Raw genomic sequence first — 9,700 nt, 5'->3', positions numbered from 1 at the left:
TGTGACTAACATGCGTACAAAATCCTACCAGCATGGACAATATCTCACTTTTATTGCCTTTTAATAAATATGACATAATTTAATAGTTCCAATAATATGCGTGCAAACCCCAATTATTCTGCCCGATGGTGTTTCATTTGAGAACAACGCTTACAATGATAGTCCTATTTTAAAATGCGGGATCCTTACCTCCGTGCGCTGTCCACGCCCGGCACGACACCAGACAGCCGACTGGTCTTCGGCTGTTTAAACCGGCCGGTCGTCAGCCGGTGCTGGTACCGCGGGGAGGCCGCCACCTTGGCTCTGTCGCCGGCGGAGAGCTGGTGCCACAGGTGGACGATGGACTCGGCCTCTTCGTCGGCGACATACCCCCGCGAGCAGTCTAGGCCGACGAGCACCTGCGCCAGGCGGTGGCACTCGGCGTACCCCGGCTGGTGGTCGGGGCCGGTCACGTCCTTAAAACATACATGGAAAACGAGGGTGTCTGACAAGAGCATGTCACCTTCATGAACACATCAGAACATGCATTTTGCGCACTTACAGTTAAAGCAATTTGATTGTGAGACAAGTTACAACATACCTGGCGAGCCGGGTCGGGGTTCCCGAAACTTGAGGTGGTGGCGGAGCCAGCGACGGTGGGTGGCGCGGTGGCTGTGCCCGGGACGCCGGCAGGGACCGGGCCAGGGGCTCCGGCGGTAGTCGGAGGAGCCGACAGCAGCTGAACGCCGTGCTGAGAACAGACGATTTATCCTTTTATAGCAGACTGGTGTGACCGGGCCGGGGTGCATTTACACTCGTGTCAGCCGAGATACCTAATTTCATAATTAAGAAGAAAAAAAGATCCCGAGTGAAACAGAAAGGTCGAAGCAACTCGAAGCAGCCGCACCTCCGGAAGACCCTCGGCTGCCCAGTCTGGCGTCAGTGGGATGGCGGGCGACTGAGCGGCGGCCACTACTGCACCAGGGCCGGGTGAGCTGCGTCCCTCCAGGTCCGGCTGTGCGTCAGCTGGTGACCAGCTGGCAGCGTCGACGGCAGGAGGAGCCGGTGGAGGCTGGTTACCATGCTGAAAGTAGAACGGGCGAATTTAGCGCTCAGGGTGATTGGCATGATTAATATGTGCTTGCGCCCGGTGTATAGCTAACTGATGGACCATTCATCCGTTTGAGGTGGAACACACGGGACTATGTAAGCGAGCAATTAGCTGTCTGAATTAACGCTGATTTGCATATCGCTACTGGAAGTGTAACTATGGAAACTTTTGAGGTCGCAGGTGATCACTTCCAATCCTGGGGAGCTTAATGGTTTTATTTGATTGGACTCAAAACGGTCTGAATGACTGAGAAGTCCCGTCCTTAGATCAAACGAGGCTGACTACCTACCCGTGAGAGGTTGTGAGCTCTAGCGGCGGCGGGCCACGAGGCTGCAGCTGCGGCGGCTGCGGCTGCAGCGGGCCCCGGAGCAGCAGCTGTGGCGGCTGCAGCAGCAGCGGGCCCCCGAGCCGCAGCGGCAGCGGGCCCCGGAGCTGCAGCGGCAGCAGGCCGCGGGGCTGCAGCGGCAGCAGGCCGCGGGGCTGCAGCGGCAGCAGGCCGCGGGGCTGCAGCGGCAGCAGGCCGCGGGGCTGCAGCGGCAGCGGAGCCCGGTCCTGAAGGTGCAGCTGCGGCGGCTGCAGCAGCAGCGGGCCCCGGAGCTGCAGCGGCGGCCGGGCCCGGAGCTCCAGCGACGGCGGCTGCGGCTGCAGCGGCGGCGGAGCCCGGAGCTGCAGCGGCGGCGGGACTCTGAGGTCCGGCGGCGGGATTCTGAGGCCCAGCGTCGGCGGGACTCTGAGGCCCAGCGTCGGCGGAGCTGGGGACTCGGGCGGTAGCGGGTCCCTGAGGTCCGGCGGCGGCGAGGCTGGGGACTCCGACGGGAGCGGCCGGGAGAGGCGTCTGAAGCTGAAACACAAGCGATGTAGTCATGAGCTCAGTATGTTTCGCGATCCTAAGTTACCTGTACACCTATGAAATAAGTTATATGCTTGCTTCATTTGGGATGCAGAAAGTAATAGGGTAAATAACATCCATCAAAGGGTGCAGTATATCGCAAAATTGAAGTAGTTGCATTTTTAGCTTTAATTTTTAATCATATTGTTATGTTTTGGGTAGTGGGTGTGTCGATAGTCGCAGATTCGCGTTAGACAAAGATAAAAAGTGGCGCGAGCATGCCAAAACACTAGCCCTGCAGTTGGTTTTGCGTAAAAATGCGATTTGACGAGGCTCGGGCAGGTCGAAGTTACAGCGAAAAAGTCGCAGTGGACGGTGCTGTCACCTACATTGCCAATAACGGGCACTATCATATCGTGATAATTGGGGTAGTTTCAAATGAGAAATGACTTCTATTTTTGTTCAAACTGCTTGAGAAGAAATAAAACAATTCGGAAACATACATTTTTCCCAAATATCGCGTTCCATTTTTTCTTGTTGAGTTGTTAGGAAAGTGGTAAATTTCAAGGTTGACGGCTAAAAAACGAAACAGGAGGAACAGAGCAGGAATCACCAAGACGTGTGCCGCGCCGATGTTGTAGCCTGTAGATAAGGGGTGAGCAACAGAACCAGCATACCTAACGATTTTGATTAGTGATAGGTATTTTTCTCTAAATGAAAGACTATTAGTAACTCAGGCAAGCCTTCTAATATAGGTATCAACAGGGTTGCGGTAAAAGGTACAATCGATGGCACAATACAATTATTCTGAGTTGGGAAACAACACTCTTCAGATACCTACCATCAACAACCTCACTATCTCCTATATGGGAGCTATATCATCTGATTCCAGCGCCCTGAAAACAAACAGGTTATCACCAAAAATCTCTGTATTAGCGCCTACCGACATATGCTGAATGACGCTATCAATACCCGACATTTGTAAAAGGTGATTCGCCAATCGCCACACAGACCGCCGGCGTCTGAGGGGTTGAATCAGTGAGCCAGATTGCCAGCGACTCACCGCTGAACTACCGGGCATAACAAAACGGACGATGCGACATGACTCAGAGATCATCACAGACGCAACGACAAATGTAACCGAAGGTCATCTGATCTCGTGCGGAACCCTCGTTCAGATACGTAATATCGCTATCTGCCACCTCGCGGTTCCCTTGTCAAGCCGAACTCATAGGCGACGGAACGGGGAGGGCACCGCGGCACCGTGCCCCCTTTGATTTTGGCATTTTAACATTAGCCCTATGGGCGTTGCATAGAAAGAATATGGGACCAAAAGTCGGCAGTGCCCCCCTTAATTGAAGGTATTCCGCCGCTACTGGCCGAACTGATGACACGCAATGGCCAGTCAGTCACAGCTCAGCTTCCTGCGGAACAGGAAGACACATTCAGTGAGAGTCGGTGGTCATTCACTGTGTCAATATTATTGACACGGTGACTAAAGAACGGTTATATTGCGCCAATAATGTTGCCAGTAGCAGCACCACCAATCTTTTGAACTAAAATCACTTGCTATCGGTGAAAAGAAACCTTCTAGCTATTTTCAAGCAATACGCGAAATAGAGGGAATTAGAAAACCGAAAACCCAAATATTAGCACTAGATTACATCGATCTTAAATTTTGGCCAACATTTTTAAAGCATACATCAGAGGAGCTGTTGGCGGCTTACCGTCGCGTCTGTGATGATCTCTGAGTCATGTCGCATCGTCCGTTTTGTTATGCCCGGTAGTTCAGCGGTGAGTCGCTGGCAATCTGGCTCACTGATTCAACCCCTCAGACGCCGGCGGTCTGTGTGGCGAATCACCTTTTACAAATGTCGGGTATTGATAGCGTCATTCAGCATATATCGGTAGGCGCTAATACAGAGATATTTGGTGATAACCTGTTTGTTTTCAGGGCGCTGGAATCAGATGATATAGCTCCCATATAGGAGATAGTGAGGTTGTTGATGGTAGGTATCTGAAGAGTGTTGTTTCCCAACTCAGAATAATTGTAATGTGCCATCGATTGTACCTTTTACCCGCAACCCTGTCGATACCTATATTAGAGGGCTTGCCTGAGTTACTAATAGTCTTTCATTTAGAGAAAAATATCTATCACTAATCAAAATCGTTAGGGATGCTGGTTCTGTTGCTCACCCCTTATCTACAGGCTACAGCATCGGCGCGGCACACGTCTTCGTGATTCCTGCTCTGTTCCTCCTGCTTCGTTTTTTAGCCGTCAACCTTGAAATTTACCACTTTCCTAACAACTCAACAGGAAAAAATGGAACGCGATATTTGGGAAAAATGTATGTTTCCGAATTGTTTCATTTCTTCTCAAGCAGTTTGAACAAAAATAGAAGTCATTTCTCATTTGAAACTACCCCAATTATCACGATATGATAGTGTCGGTTATTGGCAATGTAGGTGGCAGCACCGTCGACTGCGACTTTTTCGCTGTAACTTCGACCCGCACGAGCCTCGTCAAATCGCACTATTACGCAAAACCAACTGCAGGGCTAGTGTTTTGGCATGCTCGCGCCACTTTATATCTTTGTCTAACGCGAATCTGTGAGAAAAACACCTCTGTCGACACACCCTCCGGTACTCTTTAATTAACTTACTGGCATTTCGAGACCATCGTACGCGTCGGTCACGAAGATGTCCTCGACGTCCTCGAATCCCTCGTCGAGGTCATCGCCAACATCGTCATCCTCGCCGTGCTGCGTGTCGGGGTCACCCACCCTGTACTCGTCGAGCCTACGGCCCGTCTGCCCGTACAGGTAGGCGACCCCGACGAGCTCACCTGAATGTAAACAGAAGCATGTGTGAAACATTATGTTTCACGACTTGTGACAACTTGACACGTCTTGGTACGTAAGTTCGTTTTATGTATATAGGTATTAGGTAGTAAATAATTTTAGCTGATCGGTTGTCGCGGCAGCGGCAACCTTTTCATAAGTTCAAATTCAATGGAGGCTAGCGGACTTAACTGCATTCGATCATTGGCATTAGTTGGCAGTTTTTGTACTGTATAATTTGTGTGACTGTAGCATGCGACTTTTTACCCGTGTATCGAAGAGGCTCGCTTCTGGTGACTAGGTCCCTCTTGAGCACCCTCTGCGACAGGTCGTTGACGGCTGCCCGTATCCGGCCGTCGTAGCACCCTGTACTCGTCCGTAGCACCGGACCTCGCGGGCGCTGTCCTGTCCGATCGCCGCCAGGTGACGATCCGCGTTCCATCTAACCAGACCCTCGATCAGGAAGGCCTGGAAGTGGAGGTCGCTGGCTGTAGTCCCTGGAAAAGAATAGAATTAAGTATTAATGAGATACAGGATAAAGTGCTTAGCTTAACCCTATTCCAGAAGGCTTTCGACCACCCTTCAGGTTTCTATTGTGTCATTGCCAAGCGATATTAGATAACCAGTATAACGCCTTTTGGGGCGACTAACGGAGCGAGCGAGAGGGTGAGCCTTGCACGTGCGAAATTGCGAGGGGGTACCTCCAACTGAGTTGTGCACGGCACCCTACTAACCGGTCTCTAGCGATGTGCCAAATTTGAGCACAATCGGCCCAGCCGTTCTCGAGATCTGGAAGCGGCACCCTGCACGTGCGCACGTGCAAAATGGGTCCCAACTGACTTTTGCACGGCACCCTACTAACCGGTCCCTAACCACGTACCAAATTTGAGCGCCATCGGTCCAGCCATTCTCGAGATCTGGAATCGACCCCTGCACGTGCGCACGTGCAGCAGCACCCCAACTCTGGCACATGGATATGCATTGCATAGTGGGTGCCTACCTACATGCCAACTTTTAGCGCAATCGGCCGAGTAGTTACCGAGATACCGTAGTTTCGTGCAACTTTGGCCACCAAGGGCAACTTTGGCCCATGCCTGGAAAAGGGGTGACCTCTATCCAGACCATGTTGCTTAACATTGTACATAAAAGATGACTTAATTATTGAGGCTCAACGAAAAAAGTGGGCCAAAGTTGCACGAAGCTACGGTATTGCAACTATTACAAAACTGACACCTCTTCTTTTTGCACGTGGCACCTACATAAGGGATCATCCACATGCATCTAATGACCATCTCGATTTTCGTGATTGGTTGTCTGGGATCCATGCCCATGTCTGCTTGGAAGAACGAATGAAGCTACCCTACAAAAATTACCGCAGGTAAATCGGTCAAGTGGTTGCTGAGATATAAGCCTCGCAAAAGCGTCCGCACGGCCGGCCGGCCGGCCGCTCATACCCAGAAATTTCCGTTAACCCGCGCCCTGCTGGGGGTCTTGGATTTCCACGCCCTGCTGGGGGGGGGGGTGTTTGAACACCCCCCCTTGTAACTCGGCTCCTGAGCCACGTAGCGATACGCGGAAGGCGGCGTTCGAAAGAGCGTAAAAAATAATGACGAAATCACTTCGGTCAATTTTTTGGTCAGGTCAAAGGTCAGGTCACCAGAGGTCATTGAAGGCAAAATTTCGCCGATTTCCAGGTCGAATGTCGAAAATTTCCAAGAAGCCAACGCATAACTCGGGAACCAATAGAGCTACAGCGCCGCGGAAAAGCGCATTCGATAGCCCTATTAACGCCCTTTCTGAGTAATTCTCTCAGATTTGACCTAACGTCAACGGTTTTGCCTGCAGGGGGCAAAAACTGCAAAAATAGCCGATTTTTTCGAAAACAGTTTTTCTGCAATAACTTTTGACCCAAGCCTTGTATGAGCTTACTTTCACCGGCATCGTGTTCCTCTCGTCAAGACGCATCGAATGAACTATGACTTGACCTTGAAAGGTCAACTTGAAAATTTGACCTCAGGTCAAGGTCATGACCTGACCGGAAAGGGTCATGTTGCATATCAGTCGATCCGTATCGTCGAGCTGAACACATCTAAGGCGTTTTCATCGCTCTAGCATGCCTCTATCAAAAGTTATTTGCGAAAAACTGTTAGATACCATTCGTGACCTAAGATGACCTCAGGGCATAAACAAGGGTCACGGACACCATTTTCAAGTTCAGTGTGTCTAAACCATTTGTAATTCGGTGTTTGGGAGTGTTAATAATGTCTTTCATCCAAAAGAGGCGCATTTCAATTTTCTCCCATTGACTTATAATGGGGAGGTCGCAAAATTGACCTGACCTTAGGTCATCGATATCAAAATTCTGAGATATACATTTTGTACATGCTATTGCTCTTAGCAATCGCTGAAAGTTTCAAAGCGATCGGTCACTCGGTGTAGCTATGACAGACATTGAAAGTTTTTATGAGGTGAGGTCACTTCAAGTGACCTGGTGACCTGACCTTGAATGACCTTGGTCTGAAATTTTCACAACATGTGTAGAATTGATGTATGATAAGGTGTACCAAAAACGGCGGCGCTCCGCGCCGCCGTTTTTGAGATATTCGCGAAAAACCACAAGGGGGGGGTGTTCAAACACCCCCCCCAGCAGGGCGCGGGTTAATCTACGAAAGACTCCGCTCGCTTCGCTCGCTCCGTAATCATGTTTTGGCAGCAAAGAACAAGAAATGCCCACACAATGAGGTACTCTAAGAGCAAACAACACAAGTGAACAGCCAGTTTGGGTGGCAATGACATATTATGTTTATAATTACCTGGCCTGCAGCATGCCGCTCAAGCTGCAGATTGGGCTGGATGTTGGGGCGCTGCCTCAGCTCCGCCAGACGGCCGGACTCAACATATTGCCGGATCCGCTGGATCCCAGCCCTGTCATGGGGGTCCTAGAGCATGGGTTGGATGCAGCTCAGCGTACTGAATTCAGCCACCATCATGACCATCATGCTCTAAGTATGCAGCCCAAGCAAAGCATTTGCAAAACCAAGGAAAGAAAAATGTCATGAAAAGCAGTGAGGTTAACAATAAATGGGATAAAACAAACTTGTGAACATAAGTTAACCAGCCACCACACCATTGCACTGTTGTGTTAGCTCGCAAGCACCAGCACTAAGCCTGGGGACCTGTGCAACAACACAGCACACCTTTACAAGTAATAGGTACAACTCTCAGCCCAGGACACCACAGATGTACTCAAAATACTATACTGTGCTATTGTCCAAGCCATCCACCACCCCCCCCCAAAAAAAAAACAGCAAAACAGCGACATGTCCAACACCAAGCAAATAAATTAGTCAGAAATAGTGATTAGAAGCATCAAATAGGACCACCCAGCCACAGCTGACATTCTAGTGAGGATGCAAGAATGGTGCATGATGACTGGGGCTCTGAAAAAGAATGAGACCTAGTTACTCACTGAAAAATGGTGCACTGTTATGGTATGCGTATTGAGCAGGATTCTCTTTAAAAAAAATAATTTAATCAAACACATGTGAACATGAGTTCATAAGGGCTTTCTCATACTCTATGGTGTATGTTTGCATCCCTGTACCAAAAAGAAGTCATTTAAAACCACAAGTATATGGGAACTAGGCATCAAGAAGTTCTCCATGAATTGTCTGCTCTTACACTGTGCAGTCCACAGTTACAGCCTCTTTGCAGCGCAGCCACCCCCCGGAAGGTCAGCGGCTGCTGGCTGCCGCACTGCCGTGGGCATCTTTGGACCTGAAACACAAATACAATCATATATTATGTTAATGATAATACATACCAATTACCATAGACCTCTGTATACCTCTGACTAAGAAGACTAAGATAAGAGACTAAGAAAATGTAGATTTTTCGGAAAGTTAACAATTGATGGTAGGCGATCTAAGCTCCATATGTCTCCAACTCACCTTGTTATACAGGTCAAGGACAGCCCTCGGCTGTCTCAGACCGGGCCTGCTGCCCATGTCCGGCGTCCAGCATTTTTGTTGTGCGAATTTTTTCAGGCGCTGGGCCCAGATGGCTTGTCCAAAGGCTTTGTGACTTTTCCCCATTGTTTTCTGTCAACAGTAGTACGGTGCTTCAGAGGGCCTTCATATAAAATTTCCATGTTTTAGGCGTCTACTGTTTTAAGCTTAAACAGTGTAATTATTTCAAAAATGCTTGCTCTCAATAAAATTAAATCATACTTAAAAAAACCTATGAACAATGCATTTATTTTGACTAAAATGTAATGTCCTTTTATTTGACATCCTCCATGCAAACCTTATCATTATGACAACTCCGGTGATACCAATCAAATACGTTGGAACCTCTAACAATGTCGATGCAAAACTGAAACAGAAATCGATACTGACAAGGTACCTTCTTCTCTACCCACTTTCAAGACTTTCAACATAAATATATTCAGCATAACACTGCCCATGCATGCCATTAATGTAAAAAAATTAATAACCTACACTTGGCGCTGTATGTTCGCCAGACTCACGTGCTTTGTCCAACGTTTGTTTACATTTGCTGGCTCCGGGATGCATTCTACCGATACGACTGAATCTTGCTTCAGTAGAGCATACGCATCTCCGGCATCTCCAGCACCTTTTGCTAAAGCTCATAAGAGGTCCACTGCTCCACCAGACTCGGAACCGGTAGATCATCGATCGGTTCCGCCCTCTGATTGGTCGAGGGAGAGACTGCAACGCCCATTCCCCAGCATAGGAAACTATCATCAAAGACTTCAATTGATACCTCCCGATCACAAGAAAGGAACCATAGCTTTCGCGTGGAATATCTCCCGACGGAATTAAGGGAGGGCGACGATATTGACTCAGTGAGCTCTTGGATGCTCGTAGTTGAGAATGAGTGCCTTACATTGGACCGAAATGTATTACAAAATCTTTTCTT

General features: G+C 49.1%; 1 long non-coding RNA gene across 2 annotated transcripts; it reads right to left on the bottom strand.

Annotated features, from left to right (window-relative positions):
* Window positions 1-1,688: 1,688 nt before the first annotated feature.
* On the bottom strand, window positions 1,689-9,665 carry LOC122375174. Of its 2 annotated transcripts, none has more exons than XR_006255356.1 (7): window positions 9,259-9,665; window positions 8,710-8,859; window positions 8,441-8,536; window positions 7,573-8,199; window positions 5,027-5,256; window positions 4,583-4,764; window positions 1,689-1,931 (listed from the first exon to the last, which is right to left on the bottom strand). It is a non-coding gene; the product is annotated as an uncharacterized LOC122375174 (long non-coding RNA). The 2 variants fall into 2 exon arrangements; XR_006255355.1 differs by having other exon boundaries at window positions 9,288-9,665.
* Between the last annotated feature and the right edge of the window lie 35 nt (window positions 9,666-9,700).

The sequence above is a fragment of the Amphibalanus amphitrite genome, unplaced genomic scaffold (genome assembly GCF_019059575.1).
Source record: "Amphibalanus amphitrite isolate SeventyFive unplaced genomic scaffold, NRLGWU_Aamphi_draft 001790F_arrow, whole genome shotgun sequence".
Lineage (NCBI taxonomy): Eukaryota > Metazoa > Arthropoda > Thecostraca > Balanomorpha > Balanidae > Amphibalanus > Amphibalanus amphitrite.
Note: the sequence above shows the minus strand (reverse complement) of the source record. Positions and strands in the feature narration are given on the sequence as shown.